We start from the raw sequence: 16,708 nt of genomic DNA, 5'->3' as shown, positions 1-16,708 counted from the left end.
TGCTTTGTTTATAGATGGTATATATATTTTTTAAATAAATAAGGGAGATGTGAAATACATTCATAGCTCTTCGAACAAGATTTTGGTAATGGCTTTGTGAGGGAGTCTATAAGCCACTACCGGTCCCGCTGCTGGATACTCCCTCACGATGACGGAGCCACCTTAATATAGGCAGATCCTCCTTAGGGCGAAGTGACATAGGAAGGAGGAGCCAGGGAGGCAGGGACCAGGAAGTATAAGAGCCAGGGCCATAGCTAGTTTAGAGAAGCCCAGAGGGAGAAAGAGGAAGAAGTGTCCCAACCTACTCCTTAACTACAAACATTAGACATTCTACATGGCTGAGGTATGTCAAATCTTTCCTTGCCGAATACTTAGAAGCCTGATTCTTAGGTCTGGTTATGACCAAACCTTGTTACCTGGCCGAAGAAAGACAAGCGGGTCATTAAAGTGGGGGTCAGTAGCCTTAAAAGGGTGGGTCAATAGTGTGCGCAGACTTGATGGGCTGTAGCCCTTATCTGCCGTCATCTTTCCATGTTTCTATGTTTCTAAGTTGCAAAATTATGTTTTGGGTGTGGTAGTCACAAGCCATGGACTATATCTTAGGTCCTGTCAGCCATAGGCCCATCTCAGGATATTTTGAACAAAGAGACTGTCCCACATACACCTAGCTCCTGTGAAGTAACAGAATTCAGTGTTTTCTGTTGATATAGCGTTTTTCTTTCTATTTGTGCCTGGCTATTGTGTACCAGCTCAGACCCAACTCCTGCTTGCGCTGTTACAGGCTAATTAAATTTAAATACTAACAACACTCGTAGATGCCAACCCAGTTAACATTTCTAAATTTTCCATGACAAGTTAATATAAACACTCTCTGACACTGCTCCGTTGCAGATGACATTATCATCCTGTATTCCAATCTGTTAAAGCAATAAAAATGAACGTACTCCATTGTGTATGCTATAAATCTATATATTTCTATTCCCATGCATTTTGGGAAAGTAAGATTCCTATTCTACTACTTTCAGTTCACTTCTTTTCTTTATTTTACTTCTTCATTTTTCATGTCATTTAATATGGCTCTAGATGGGACAATGCAACTTCTTAGGAACATATGTTCAAGGATATTTCATCACCACAGTTAGAAACTAACATCGACTTTAAATGTTTATGGCATTATAAAAATCAGCCTGCTGACTGATTCTTAAGTGTTTGTGATGGCTAATGATTGATTATACTCTACTAATGCCAATGGCAAATGCATACCACCATATTGTAAATAGCTTCAGTTATAAAGCTTCTCTAGTGTCTTTTTGAGCCAAATGGATAGATTCAGCTTTCTGTTTTGTTTTTAACTTATAAATGCATTACACTGCTTTACTTATGGACTGCAAAAACCTTTTTTAATTCCATTCTGCCTGCTCTTGAGGGCTATGGGGGTCTTGATCTTCTAAAGGTAGAAAACACTTTTTATCTTTCCTGATCATTTGTGGACTATCCTCCAATCAAAATACTTGTGACAGGCTGAAATAGGATATTAAGAACTGTCATACTGGGACAGACCGAAGATCCATCAAGCCTGTTTCCAACAGCAGTCAGCCCAGGTCCCCAGTACCTAGATAGATTTCTGGTTGGAAATTAGTGAGGGTGAGAAGGTTATTAATAGATATGGATCTTTCAGTCATAAAATCATTTTGAACAGGATGCGCTAAAACCACTGGCGCAGTTTAGTAGAAGAGGGGGTAAATGCTGCTTTTATGCTCATAGAATTCTTATGAGCGTCGGAACAGCATCAGAGCATTTAGCGCTCAGGGCTGCAGTAGAAACCTTTATCACCTCTTAGTAAAAGAGGGCCTATGTCTAAACTATGGACCTACTCCTTTGCCACCAAGGTAGAATTACCCCAAAAGTGAGGGGAATGAGAAAATTGACAGTTATCCCTATGCATCCATAGAAGTTCAGTTTTGATGCATTTAACTGTAATTTATTTAGGGTCATCCAATTTTTTTATTTTAGTCAGAGAAAAATGGTGTGATAGCCCTGTCAGTTCAGTTTTAGAGGTAATATATATAAATAAAACAAAAACATAAAGGAATTAAAATGATACCTTTTTTAATTGGACTAACAGTTTCTGATCTGAAGAAGATGAGTTATCTTTGAAAGCTAATTTAAAAATGCATTAAGTTATACTGTATATTATTTCAGTCAGACATATCCTCAGTTTTTCCAGTTGAGTGTCATGAGCTGATCCTAACAAAATATATAATTGAATGTCATCTGCAAATTAATGAATGCACATTTCATGTTTCAATGCAATATCAATACAACTTACACTTCTACCATATCAAAAAGGAAAACAGGTACTTATAAGGGCTCCTTTTACAAATGTGCATGAGGGTCTTAACGCACGGAATAGCGCGCACTAGCCGCTACCACCTCCTCATGAGCAGGGGGTAGTTTTTCGGGTAGCGCGCACTATAGCGGGCGCTAAAAACGCTAGCACACCTTTGTAAAAGGAGCCCTAAATTTCACCAGAAATATCTGAAATGAGGAGGAAAAAGTCTCAGTATCCCACCCCACCCTGCAGAGATCGGGTGGCAGGACTAAGGGTGAAACACCCCATGAGCATAATAAAAACCTCATCATATACGCTGAGTTTTATTAAATGGTAGTAGAGGGTTTTTACCATGGGCCAGTGAGGTAAATGCTCCGATGCTCACTGAATTCCTATGAGCGTCAGATACTTTACCTTGCCAGCCTGTGATATAAACCTCTACCGCCGTTTAGTAAAAGGATCCCATAGTTATCTAAAGTGGTAGCTCTGCACAACCCTAAATAAATAAACATCCAACAAAAAAAGGGTTATAGTGTTTAGCTGTGTAGATGGTTCATCACACCCACTCCATTGACCATTATCCTCTCTCGCCTTTCACTCAACCAATTCCTGACCCAGTCTATCTCTTTGGGGCCCATCCCGAGATCACCCAGCTTATTTATTAGATGCATGTGTGGAAAATTGGCAAAAGCTTTGCTAAAATCTAAATACACCACATCTATTATACTCCCTCTGTCCAATTCTCTGGTCACCCAATCAAAAGAAAGATCAGATTTGCCTGACAAGACCTGCCTTTAGTGACTCCATGTTACCTTGAGTCCTGTAATCCACTGGATTCCAGAAACTTCACTATTCTCAGTTTTAAAAGTGTTTCCATTAAATTACTTAACACAGAAATCGGACTTATCAGCTTGTAGTTCCCTATTTCTTCCTTACTTCCACTTTTGAGAGAGGGACCACATCTACCCTTCTCCAGTCCTCCAAATTTACCAGATGCTAGGGTCTACCATGGGGGTTTGTGTCCAAGAAAAGGATCTGGGCGTCATTGTAGACAATATGATGAAACCTTCCACCCAATGTGCACAGCAGTCAAATAAAGCAAAGAAGATGCTAGGAATTATTTGAAAAGGGATGGTTAACAAGACCAAGAATATCATAATGCTTCTACATTGCTCCATGGTGCGACCTCACCTGGAGTATTGCATTCAGTTCTAGTCTCCTTATCTCAAGAAAGGTATAGCGACACTAGAAAAGGTTTAACACTTAGAGACCCAAATATAGAAAAAAACGTAAAAAATTTTTTTCGAACGTTCACATGTTGTTATAGGAGGCTTGTGATCCCTAAATCAGTGTTTTTTTTTTATTTTGACATTTTAGTAACTTTTGGGGAGGATGTTGTAAAATTGCAACGCTGGGCCTGTAAGGTAGCAGAATTTCAATAGTGTCACTCTCTCTCTGAACACATGTAAGGAATAATTAAAAGTTTATTTGTACTTTACAGCTTATAAAGACCCACCTAAGTTTATGTATATACACAACAACAATAGTATAATAAAGAAAAAAGTAATTTTTATTATCAATTTAATACAAAAAATGAGTATCATATAAAAACGCAAATTTTTCCCTGTGAAGCGCCCATTGACTTAAGAACATAAGAACATAAGCAGTGCCTCCGCTGGGTCAGACCTCAGGTCCATCTTGCCCAGCAGTCCGCTCTCGCGGCGGCCCGAACAGGTCACGGCCTGTCTGAGACACCAGAAGGGGCCCCCTTGCCACCTTGGTTTCCCATTGAGTTTTATCTTCCCATCGAAGTCCTAACCCTCCGGTCTTGCACATGCACGACCTGGTCGGATTTCTATACTTATTACTTGGTTTGCTTTCTATACCTGTGTTACATCCCAGCACCTCTCTCAGTATCCCACGATCCCCCTATCCCTCAGGAATCCGTCCAATCCCTGTTTGAATCCCTGTACCGTACTCTGCCTGATCACTTCCTCCGGTAGCGCATTCCAAGTGTCCACGACCCTTTGGGTGAAGAAAAACTTCCTTGCATTTGTTCTGAACCTATCTCCCTTCAGTTTCTCCGAATGCCCCCTCGTGCCTGTTGACCCCTTCAGCCTGAAGAATCTGTCCCTATCCACCCTCTCTATGCCCCTCATGATCTTGAAGGTCTCTATCATATCTCCCCTGAGCCTCCTTTTTTCCAGAGAGAAGAGCCCCAGCCTATCCAACCTCTCGGCATATGGGCAGTGTTCCAGCCCTCTTACCAGTTTTGTTGCTCTCCTTTGGACTCTCTCAAGCACTGCCATGTCCTTCTTGAGGTACGGCGACCAGTATTGAACGCAGTATTCCAGATGTGGACGCACCATAGCTCTATACAATGGCATGATGACTTCCCGCGTCCTGGTTGTTATGCCCCTCTTTATGATGCCCAGCATTCTGTTGGCTTTTTTCGAGGCTGCTGCGCACTGTGCAGATGGCTTCAGTGATGCATCTACCAGCACACCCAAGTCTCTCTCAAGACTGCTGTCTCCCAATAATGCCCCCCCCAATTTGTATTTGAACAGCGGGTTCTTTTTACCTATATGCATGACCTTGCATTTTTCCACGTTAAAGCGCATTTGCCATTTGTTTGCCCAGTCTTCCAGCTTGTCCAGGTCCCTTTGCAGGTCCTCACACTCCTCCCTAGACCTAACTCTGCCGCACAGTTTGGTATCGTCTGCAAATTTTATAACCTCGCACTTTGCCTCTTTTTCCAGGTCATTGATAAATATGTTGAAGAGTAACGGCCCCAGCACCGATCCCTGTGGCACACCGCTCGTGACTCCCCGCCAGTCAGAGTATTGTCCCTTTACTCCGACCCTCTGCAGTCTACCCGACAACCAGTGCTCGATCCATCTGTGCACATCCCCTCCCACCCCGTGGTTCCACAGTTTCCTAAGCAGCCTTTCATGTGGCACCTTGTCGAAAGCCTTTTGAAAATCAAGGTAAATGATGTCTATAGGTTCCCCATTGTCCACCCGACTGCTTATTCCCTCAAAGAAGTGCAGAAGGTTCGTTAAGCATGACCTTCCCTTACAGAATCCATGCTGGCTTGTTCTCAGTAGGCCATATCTCTCGATATGCTCGCAAATACCATCCTTGATCATAGCTTCCACCATCTTCCCTATAATTGAAGTCAGGCTCACCGGCCTGTAGTTTCCGGGGTCACCCCTCGATCCCTTCTTGAAGATAGGTGTGACATTCGCCAATTTCCAGTCCTCTGGTACCTCTCCAGTTTTCAAGGATAGGTTGCAAACATGCTGGATTGTGCCCGCTATTTCTTGTCTTAGTTCTTTCAGAACCCTTGGGTGGATCCCGTCCGGGCCCGGCGATTTGCCGCATTTTAACCTGTCTATCTGCTTGAGGACATCCTCCTTACTTACCTCTATGTGTTCTAATTTTTCAGCCTGTTCCCCACTCATGAGCTCCTCTGAGTCTGGTATATTAGATGTGTCTTCTCTCGTGAAAACCGACGAGAAGAACGTGTTCAACCTCTCAGCTACCTCTTTATCCTCCTTGATCACTCCCTTCCTATCCCCTTCGTCCAACGGCCCCACCTCCTCTCTCGCTGGTCGCTTCCCCTTTACGTAACTGAAGAATGCCTTGAAGTTTTTCGCCTCCCTGGCCAGCCCCTCTTCATATTTCCCTTTTGCTTTTCTAACCTCTCGGTGGCATTCCTTTTGGCATTTCTATCAGCGGTAATCAAGAAATTTCGTGTTTTTGCACAAAAAATTTCATGTTAGCGCAAATCTTTTGGCAGTTTTGTCCCAGCGTTGAATCTTCTCCACTGGTTGTGGGCCAGCAAAGGAAGACACAAGTGTAACCTGTCTGTTGTCAAACCATTTCACAGCACAAATGTTGTGATTTGACTCCACTCTGACATCAAAGCTTCCTCTTCCCTTTTTCTTCAAGCTTTTCTCATCCTCAAGATTACAGTTTGGAAGGCGCACTTGTCTGGCTGTTCCTGTGTAATGAATTCCACAATCCAGCAGCCTAACTATCAATGGGATGCTGGTGAAAAAGTTGTCTGCATAGATCTTGTAGTTGTGACTATGTGGAAGTGTGGAAGCAAGTTTCATCACAACATCCCCTGATAGTCCAAGTTCAGATCTTGTCCGTATTCCATTCACACTGCCTTGGTACACATCAAAATCACAAAGTATACCAGAGATTCCAGTCCTTGCCCACAGCTTGAACCCCCATGGGTTTGGCTTGCCACGCATGTACTGTTTGATGCTGCTGAATTTCCCCCTGAAAGGGATCATCATTTCATCAACAGAGTTATGTTCTTCAGGGACCACTTTTAGGCATTTCTCTCTGAAAGCATCAAGCCATGGTCTGAGTTTCCAGAGTTTGTCACTTTTTTGTTCCATCTCAGACACGGTTAGATTGTTCACAAAATATAATGATGTCAACAGAGACTGGAATCTGTTTCGTGACATTACATCAGCGACAGGACTGTATCTTGTGTCTGCTTCCCAGTACATACGGACTCCAGGCATTTGGACAAGACCCATCTTCAGATACATGCCAATCATCTGCTCTATTTCCTTTGTGTTTGTGTTTATAGATGATCCTTTCTTCTGAAAACTGTACTGATTTGTGTTATCTGCCAGAGCGTTGATCATATCTTCTGTCACAAACTTCTGAAAGTACTCCAGTGGTGTGCAGAGGGAATGGACATCATTACTGACATCCTGACCAGAAAAATCAGTACTGGGAGAGATGAAATTCTTTTTCAGCCATCGATATCTGTCACGGGGCCCAGTCTTGGCATCAGGATGTTCTGCCTCTGTTGGGATGATTTGAACATCAGAAGTTAGGTGGTCATCGGGTAATTTATTTTCCTTGTCCACTTCACCGATAACTCCATATTCCACAACTTCTATCAAGTAGACCTATTGTTCAATTAGACATGCAAACACTTTAATCCTCACCTCCTGGAGATTTATCACCTTCTCAAGTTTAAAGTGCAGACAAAACCTTGCTATCACTTTGACCCACTGTTGTAAAATTACAACATAGAAATAACCAGCTCTAAATCTCTTAAAATCAGTATATTCAATGATGTCATAAAATCTGCATGATCTACACATATTAATGATCACATAAAAAAATATTTCAAGCTTTTTACTTACTTTAGTCCTGATGTATCCCATCCAAAACAACAAGATGATATACTCCAAAGCAGGCAACAGGGTTGTATGACTTCATGGCCAGATAAACAGACCTATTTACACATTCAACCATCCAATGGTGTTGCAGAACTGAACAATAGGTTCTATTAGTAATGTACATGAAGTTTTAAAAAGAAAAAAAATGGGGGAGGGTTTATTTTGTAGCCTTAAATGTGATGTTGTAATATTAAAACACTGGGTCTCTATGAGCCACCAAGATGATAAAGGAGATAGAACTCCTCTTGTATGAGGAAAGGCTAAAATGGTTAGAGCTTTTCAGCTTGGAAAAGAGACAGCTGAGGGGAGATATGATTGAAGTCTCTAAAATCCTGAGTGGAGTAGAACAGGTACAAGTGGATCGATGTTTCACTTCATCAAGAATTACAAAGACTAGGTGACACTCAATGAAGTTACGGGGAAATACTTTTAAAATCAACAGGAGGAAATATTTTTTCACTCAGAGAATAGTTAAGCTCTGGAATGCATTGCCAGAGGTTGTGGTAAGAGTGGATAGCATAGCTGGTTTTTAGAAAGATTTGGACAATTTCCTGGAGGAAATGTCCAGAGTCTGTTGTTGAGACATACATGGGGGGAGCCTCTGCTTGCCCTGGATCGGTAGCATGGAATGTTGCACTTCCATTATCTGTCCTGCTCTGCCCTGCCCCTTCTCTCTCTCTCCCTTCTTCCCACTTCCATCATTTGCCCCCTTGTCCCCACTTTCATCTGCTCTGCCCCCTTCTGTCTCCCTTCTCCCCACTTTCATCATCTGCCTGACTGCCCCTTCTCTCTCTTCCTCCACCCCAGGCCTATCTCACCACTCACCTTTCATTCCGATTTTTTTTTTTTTCCAAACAGCGATGGACCCTCCCAGCATAGATCGGCAATGGGGGCCCCCCTCAATTGGCAATGTGGGCCCCCCATCGATGAACCGATTAGCAATGGCCACCCCCATAAATAGAAAGTAAGATCGGCAACGACAGCTGTAATTTTGCAACTGGTGCTCAGTCCAAAGTTTCCTCTCTGATGCAGCTTCCTGTTTCTGCCTGGGCGCATCAGAGGGAAGCTTTGGGCATGCAGCACCACTTGCAAAATTACAGCTGCCATTGCCAATTTTACTTTCCGTTGATGGGGGGGGGCCCACATTGCCAATCAGTCCATTTTTGGGGGAGGGGGGGCGCATTGCCGATCATTGCTAGGGGGGGGGGGGCGTCGCCATTAGAAAAAATAATTTTGGCGTGGATACCCTCCTTCATCGGGCCCCCCTGACCATTTTGGGCCCTAGGCACATGTCTACTGGGCCTACCCTTTAATCCGGCCCTGACTAGAGGGCATACAATGTAGCTACTAAGCAGTAGATTTAAAACAAACCAAAGAAAATATTTCTTTACACAACATGTAATTAAACTCTAGAATTTGTTTCCGGAGAATGTGATGAACTCAGTTAGCTTAGCGGAGTTTTAAAAGGGCTTGGATAATTTCCTAAAGGAGAAGTCCATAGGCCATTATTGAGATGGCTTGGGGAAATCCACTGCTTGTTCCTAGGATAAGCAGCATAAAATCTGTTTTACTACATTCATTATTTACATGCATTCCATAGCTTAATACCTGCAATATAAAAAGCAGCGGTTCTGGTTTCAACATATCTACTTCGTATTATCGGTTAAACTAACCTAAACGAAACTAAACCTTAAGTTTGTATACCGCACCATCTCCGCGAGTGTAGAGCTCGGCATGGTTTACAGAGTTAGAATAGAAAGGAACTACAATGAAGGGTTATAGGAGAGGAACTAAGAAGATAGAGAGGGACAAGGGTACCAGCGGGACGTGATTAGATTTTTGAAAAGAGCCAAGTTTTCAAGTGTTTGCGGAAGGATTGGAGGGAGCTTGAATTTCTGAGCGGGGGTGTGAGGTTGTTCCAGAGTTCTGTGGTTCTAAAGGGGAGGGATGTTCCAAGTTTTCCTGAATTAGCTGAAGTCTATGGAGGTTTTTCTTAGTTAGACTTATATAGATGGAGTTGCAGTAATCCAGTTTAGAGAGGATGGTGGATTGAACAAGGACGGCGAAGTGAAAATGATGAAAGCAGGATCTCACTTTCCTCAGCATATGAAGGCTAAAGAAGCATTTTTTTTACCAAGGAGTTGAGGTGATCATTGAAGGAAAGAGAGGAGTCTATGATGATGCCTAGGACTTTGCTTGAAAACTCAAGCTGAAGAGTGGGGCCGGAAGATAGTGGGATGGAGGTGGGTAAATGATCTAATGTTGGGCCAAGCCAAAGTAATTTTGTTTTGGATTCATTCAGTTTCATTTGTACAGATTGGGCCCAGGATTGGAGGTTCATTATACATGCAGATATGTTCTCAGCGAGGTTAGTGAGGTTCGAGTCGGTCTCGAGGAGGATGAGGATGTCATTAGCGTAGGTGTAGAGAGTTTCAAGGGGGGATAGATGAAGGAGTTTCAGAGAGGACATATAGATGTTGAAAAGGATAGGAGAGAGGGATGAGCCTTGCGGGACTCCACATATCGGCTTCCAGGGGGGGATGAGGTACCGTTTATGTTAACGGTGTAGGATCGGGAGTGTAGGAATTTTGAGAACCAATCTAGGACTGTGGAGCTTATGCCTATTTCGGAGAGTTGGAAGATTAGGATATCATGATGGACAATGACGAAAGCAGCGGAGAGGTCGAATTGTAGAAGAACAGCAAATTTGTTGCGAGAATGGAGTTGTTTCACCTTAGAGATTAGTGAGGCCAATAGGGATTCGGTGCTGAGGTTGGGTCTGAAGCCGAATTGGTGGGGTAGGAGAATAGAGAATCTTTCTAGGTAGGAGGAGAGTTGAGTGGATATGATAGATTCTAACTACTTGGTTAGGAGGGGAATGTTTGCTATTGGACGGTAATTTGATGGTATGGAGGGGTCAAGGTCGGTCTTTTTCAGTAGAGGGGTCAGTGCAATATATCCCATATCGGAGGAGAAAAGGCCTGATGTTAGGGCAGAGTTTATAAGTTTGGTGAGGGAGGCGATGGCCTGTGTAGAGATATTCTCGAATAGATAGGAGGGGAAAGGATCCAAGGTACACTTACAAGTTTTTAGTTTGAGGCAGAGTTTGGAGACTTGCGAATCGGAAACAAGCTCAAAGATGGTCCAGGATCAGTCGGCTGGAATGGGATTGGAGACAGGTAGGGTGGAGTTGAGGTCAGTAGAAGCCAGGGAGTTGTAGGAGACTGTAGGTAGGAAGGAGCATCTTAGGGTGGTAACCTTTTCATTGAAGAATTTTGCTAGGGCATCGACTGATAGAGACGAGGGGAGCAAGGATGGGTCTTTTTTTGTAGTTAAGGAGCGCCAGATGTTAAACAGCACACTGATCTGGTTGTTGGATCTGGAGATCTTATCTCTGAAGAAGTTCTTCCTGGCTTTTTTTAGTGTTGAATTGTATAGTTTAATATTGACCCTCCAGGTCTGTCTATCTGAGGGGGATTTAGATTTTTTTCCATTTGCGCTCCAAAGTGCGACATTTCTGTTTCAGTTCTCTGTGAAGCGGTAGGTACCAGGAGGCCTTTCGGGGGTAGGAGATGGTTTTAGTGGATATTGGAGCAAGGGAGTGGTAGGTGGATTCGGAGAGGGAGATCCAGTTGCGCCAGTAGGATTCGGAGTCTGTAGGCTTAGGGTTGGAAGAGAGTAGGTTGAGGAATTTGGACCAGAATAGATTGCTCGAAGTTTTTTTGCGGAAGGTTATGGAATGAGAGGGGTGGGATGGGGATTCAAGGTGTGACATGAAAATGGGGAGGCAGGTAGCCCCTAAGAAGTGGTCAGACCAAGGGACTTGTTCCCAACGAGTGTCATTGGTTGAAGTTTTGAAGGTGGTAAGATCGAGGAAAGTGGTGGTCTAGTATGTGCCCTTTTTCATGGATTGGAGAAGGGGTGGGTGACAGGAATCTGGCTAGCCTTACTAGAAAGTTTTTTTGTTTTTTTTATATATATATAGTTTTTAATACACTGCATTGGATTTTAAATTGGTGTATGTATGAATGCAGTATCTTAACAGAACATTCATTTAGTAAGTGTAGTCCTTCAAGCAGCCAGTTTTTTTCTCTCATGAGCTTGGATAGAGAGGCAAAGATTATCAGAAAAAAAAGCCAGAATGATGATGAGGGCCACTACAGAGGACTTCAAGGGCTGCCATTGGCCTCCAGGCCTTGCACTGAAGAACACTGCTTTAGGGTATACATATTCTGCTCCTCAAGACTCTTTTCATATCATTTTTGTTGTTTTTCTTTGAACCACTTGAAGTCTTTTTATATCTTTAGTGAGATACAACCTCCAAAACTGAACATACCACTCCAAATAATTTTAATGCATGTCACTTAAGGTCAAAGTACTATTAAGTAATAAAACAAAAAGAAAATAAGGTGATACTTTTTTTTATCATTATTTCATAAAAAATACAACCCTATTAAGGACATTAATTAAATCCTGATCAACATAATCCTAATAGAACTAAACCAAGGGCTCCTTTTACTAAGCTGCGCTAGCGGTTTTGGTGTGTGCATAGTGCATGCTGCAATGCCACGCGTGCTAGACGCTCACGCCTCCATTGAGCTGGCGATAGTTTTTCTGCGTCGTGCGGGGGTTAGCGTGAGCTAATCTGCAGTGCGTGCTAAAAACGCTACCGCAGCTTAGTAAAAGGAATCCCAAGAGTGGATCCTAGATGAGAAAAATGGAGGATAATAATCAGAAAAGAAAAAGGAACTATTTAGGAAATTATGTCTGCATTTCTCCTTTCTAAATAAGACACTTTCCATTATAACTGTCATAACTTCAAATTCTATTAAACCTTCTCATTTGGTTTAGCTGGATTCAAACATAAATTCTGAAATTATCCAGCACATCGGGATGGCTTTTTACTCTAAAGAAATCAAGAAAGTTGTAATGGTTCAAAAAAGACATATTTTGGGGACTGAAAAATTACCTCACATTTACAAGGAAACCTAGGGCTCCTTTTATTAAGGCACGCTAAGGGGGTTAGCGCGTCGGACATTTCATCACGCGCTAACTCCCGCGGCAAGCCTCAAAACTAACGCCTCGTCAATGGAGGCGTTAGTGACTAGTGCAGCAGGCGGTTTAATGCACGGTATTCCGCGCGATAAACCCCTACCGTGCCTTGATAAAAGGAGTCCCTAATCATAACTTGCATACAGAAAGACTTTGCCTCCTGAAAAAGCACAATAAACATTTCCCTTCTATCTTGAGCAGATTTACATAAATCAGGAAAAATCCATATTTTCTCTCCCCAAAATAAAGTCAAATGATTTTTGAAAAACAATTTAAGGATTCTGTCTTTATCCTGTTCAAACACAAATGTAACCAGCAGGGTAGCTCCATCAGTTACTTCTTCAATTGATATCTCTAAAATAGTAGCGACATGCAAGCCAGCTCCTGGGGTTTCTATAGGTTGATCTGTTCCCTGCTGTGTCTTTCCCATCACAAAATAACATGATGTATATTTTTATTTTTTTTCTAAGATGTCTGAAATATTTGTGAAGTAGTATTATGTGGATGGTGTGGTACTTCACCTTGTAAAAGGCGGAATACAAACCATAAAACATTTAGCAATAGGTGGTAATACTGCTACAGGAATCCTCAACATACTTATGAAGTATTTCTTTAAAGTATCTCTAGAATTTTCATATGGCACCCTAGGAAAATTTACAAATCTTAAATTCTAAATTCTAATCCTATTTTCAATTGATTCCATTCTCCGATGAGACATTAGGTGGCCTTGAATCGCAGAAGTTGCCGAATTAGGCTGTTGCTCATTACTCTTTTCCAAAGTCACCACTCTTTGGGCTCCTTTTACGAAGCCGCGGTAGCGGTTTAACCTGCGCGCTAATATTGTGTGCAATTCTGGAGGCCACATTACCATAAAGATGTGCTGAGAGTCGAGTCGGTACAACGGATGGTCACCAAGATGGTCTCGGGGCTCAAGAATCTCTCGTACCAAGAGAGGCTGAACGAATTGCAGCTATACTCCCTCGAGGAGAGGGGAGACATGATTGAGACGTTTAAATATATCATTGGACGTATAGAAGTGGAAGAGGAGGAGTACATGGTAAATGTTATGGCAGCCGCAGCGCTGTATCCGTCAGAGGAGACTTCTAACCTCGGCCTGCCCCAGAACTCTTCCTGCAACAGTGACTTCCTGTTCCCGCCTAGGAATAGGAAGTCACTGTTGCAGGAAGAGTTCTGGGGCAGGCCGAGGTTAGAAGTCTCCTCTGATGGATACAGCGCCGCGGCTGCCATAACATTTACCATGTACTCCTCGCCTTGCAAGGACGGCTTTACAGGCTGCCCCCGGCCCTCCTCTTTCCCCTGAAGGCCCCGCCCCAACTCAAAGGAGCGGGGGCCAGCCCAGCGCCTTGAGCTTGCTCCCCCGGGGGCCCGGCCCAGCGCCTTGAGCTTGCTCCCCCTGGGGGCCCGGACCAGAGCCTTGAGTTTGCCCCTCCCGGTGTCCAACCTTTTGGCTTCGCTGGGCTGCATTGGATGAAAAAATTTTTTTCTGGGGCCGCACTGATGAGCAAACAAAAGGTTGAGCAGGTACCAAATTTGCAATCACTAATATAGAAGATGTACGTATCTAATAATAAACCTTCATTAAAGGGACACTGTGGAGAGGAACCCAAGAAAGCAATAATACTTATCCTGTCTAAGTGATTCTCCACGTGCAGCGCTGACAGTGGGAACAGCCACAGGCTTCTGCATCCCCACTCTGATGGTTTTCCAATTCACTTTTATTACAGCTACGATAATCCTCTTCAGAGGTGAGCCTCATCAGAGCGGGGATGCTGAATCAGCTGTCAGCGCTGCACGTGGAGGATCGTACAGTCATGTAAATATTACTGCTTTTTGGGGCCTTCCACTTTGAGCTTAGGCTCCCTCAAAATGAACATCTCCCCTGTTGTAGCTAGTAGGGATCCCCAAGCCTCACTAACTGACGGCCACCTCCTCCCCCTCCAACTTCCCAAGTTCTGCAGCTGGCAGCAATATTGCAGAGCTGCTACCTTACTCTTCCCTAAAAGCCAAGGTGGGGGGGGGGGGGCGCCTTGGCTTTCATGCATGCATGAAAGCAGTGGCAGCTTGAGGATATTGCCATTGGCTGCAATGCTTGGAGATTTTTGGTTGCCAGACTGGAGGAAGATGTCTTCAGTTGGCAGGGCTTGGGAATCCCTACTAGCTCAAGTATTTATAAATTGCATTCAGGCGGGGAGAAACTTTGGGACCCATCCACTAATTATGGGCTCCAGTCCCTCCCAAAAATCAGCTTTATATGACTACGCCACTGAATACAAAAATAATTATGATGCACATATCCCAAAGCTAATATATTCCAGTTAATAAATTCAAAATAAAACAATTTTTTCTACCTTGTTGTCTGGATATTTTGTTTTTTCCGTCATCTTGGTCCCAGTTTCTCTTTCTGATTTTTGTCTATCTTCAACTAATTCTCTTTCCAGTGCCTGCTGTTCATTTTTTCTCTACTTCTCTCTTGTTCCATTTCCTCCTTATGCCTGTCTCCAATGTATTGATTTTTCCTTTTCAGCTTTCTTAACTTTTTTTTTTGCCTCTGTCCACTCAAATATTGCTTTCTATCTCACCTTTCTTTTTAAATGTTTATCTACCTCTCATTTCTCCATCTTCTCTCAGTCCCTAGCTCTCCCATTTCCTATCTCACTCCTTTCCCAACCTATTTCTTTCTATCTACTCCCCATTACCAAATTTCTACCACTGTACTCACTGCTCTCTCACTCATCTTGTCATCTCCCTTTTGACTTCATCCACTTTCAGAATCCCCCTCCCTCTCTCCATTCCCTGTCCCTTTCTTTCCATCCCTTAACATCTTCTTATCCCAGATCTCTTCCCTTCTGCCCTCCCATGGGTCCATCTCTCCTCCTCTATCCCTATGGTCCAACATTTTGCTCCCTCTCTTTTTTCTGTTTTTCTTCTTCCCTCCCCCCTTGATGCTGAACAATGAAATGGAGGAAAAAAAGAGAGATGCTGCATCTCTCTGCCTTCCATCCAAAGGCCTAACATTTCTCCTTCCCTTCCATCCCCAAATCCAACTTCTCTTCCTTTTTTATCCCAACATCCCCATGACATTTGTGGATCCAGGCAAATGTCATCTTGCTGTCAGAGGAAAGGTTTCCTCTCATCACTGCTTAGGATGTCCGAGCCATGGTAAGTTGAAAATAGGTTTGCCTGGAAAGGGAAATGTGCACCTTACAAATGGCAAAGTCCACCATGTAGACCCTGTTATAAGAGCTAATAGGAAAAAACTAGGACCTTATTAAAATGAGCAAAGGTGGGAGTTGAACCGGGGAGTTTCAGAGGTCAGAGATCAGAACAGGAGCATTACCTGTTGAGCTAGAAATGCTTTCTTGTGCTTATAGCAGTTTGGATTTGCTTATACCGCTTCTTATAGGCAGTTAATTCTGCTAGGAGACAAAACGCTGCAGTTGTATATTATTGTTTCTTCACGATTTCAGAAATGTATACTTTACCATGATAAAAACTAACAAAGTATGCCATGTTTAAAAGGAGAAATATAAGATGAGTTGAACTCAAATTCTTAGCATGGAAGGGGGAAAAGTTTATTTTTCTGCTACACAGCAAAGTTGTACAGTAATGTTATATTCAACTCCTATAAAAAGTGGAAAGCATCATCAAGGTGCACCTGGAAGGTAGATATGCCACAAGTAAAATACAGGCTGGGATTTGAACCCTCAAAGCCCGGAAGATTGGTAGAGTGCCTTCCCTCACTGAGCTACAGCAACTTTTGCTCCAATGTCTCTGGCTCCCTTGTCATATCATATCTTAGTGAAGTGCTAAGGGAAAAGGAGTTTAGCTATAATGTCATAGTAGGCTGAGACAAAAGAGTGGTAGCTCAATGGTTAAAAGCGCTGCTTTCACTGAGCCCCAAACCCATATTCCCAAGTGTGCTTGAATGCATGTGAGGTGGAGCTCATTTTTCTCACACGCTAATCTTCATTCTAAGCACTGTACTAATGGATATATGACTGTAAGTAATCTGTTCCGTTTAGGCGTCATACCCGGAAAAGTGGTGTTTTTTTGCCCTTACCGATCAGCGTCATTTGTGCTGCAATTC

The 16,708-nt window shown here is 43.0% G+C and overlaps 1 long non-coding RNA gene across 1 annotated transcript in view; it reads left to right on the top strand.

The window, feature by feature from the left end:
• Window positions 1-284: 284 nt before the first annotated feature.
• The window catches only part of LOC117362241, a 38,776-nt gene continuing 22,352 nt past the window's right edge, over window positions 285-16,708 (top strand). The window contains exon 1 of the long non-coding RNA XR_004539842.1: window positions 285-343. This is a non-coding gene — a long non-coding RNA (uncharacterized LOC117362241). The remainder of the gene's footprint in view (window positions 344-16,708) is intronic.

This window comes from Geotrypetes seraphini, chromosome 1, assembly GCF_902459505.1.
Source record: "Geotrypetes seraphini chromosome 1, aGeoSer1.1, whole genome shotgun sequence".
NCBI classification, from domain to species: domain Eukaryota; kingdom Metazoa; phylum Chordata; class Amphibia; order Gymnophiona; family Dermophiidae; genus Geotrypetes; species Geotrypetes seraphini.
The sequence above is the reverse complement of the archived record's forward strand: the minus strand, read 5'-3'. Positions and strand labels throughout refer to the sequence as shown.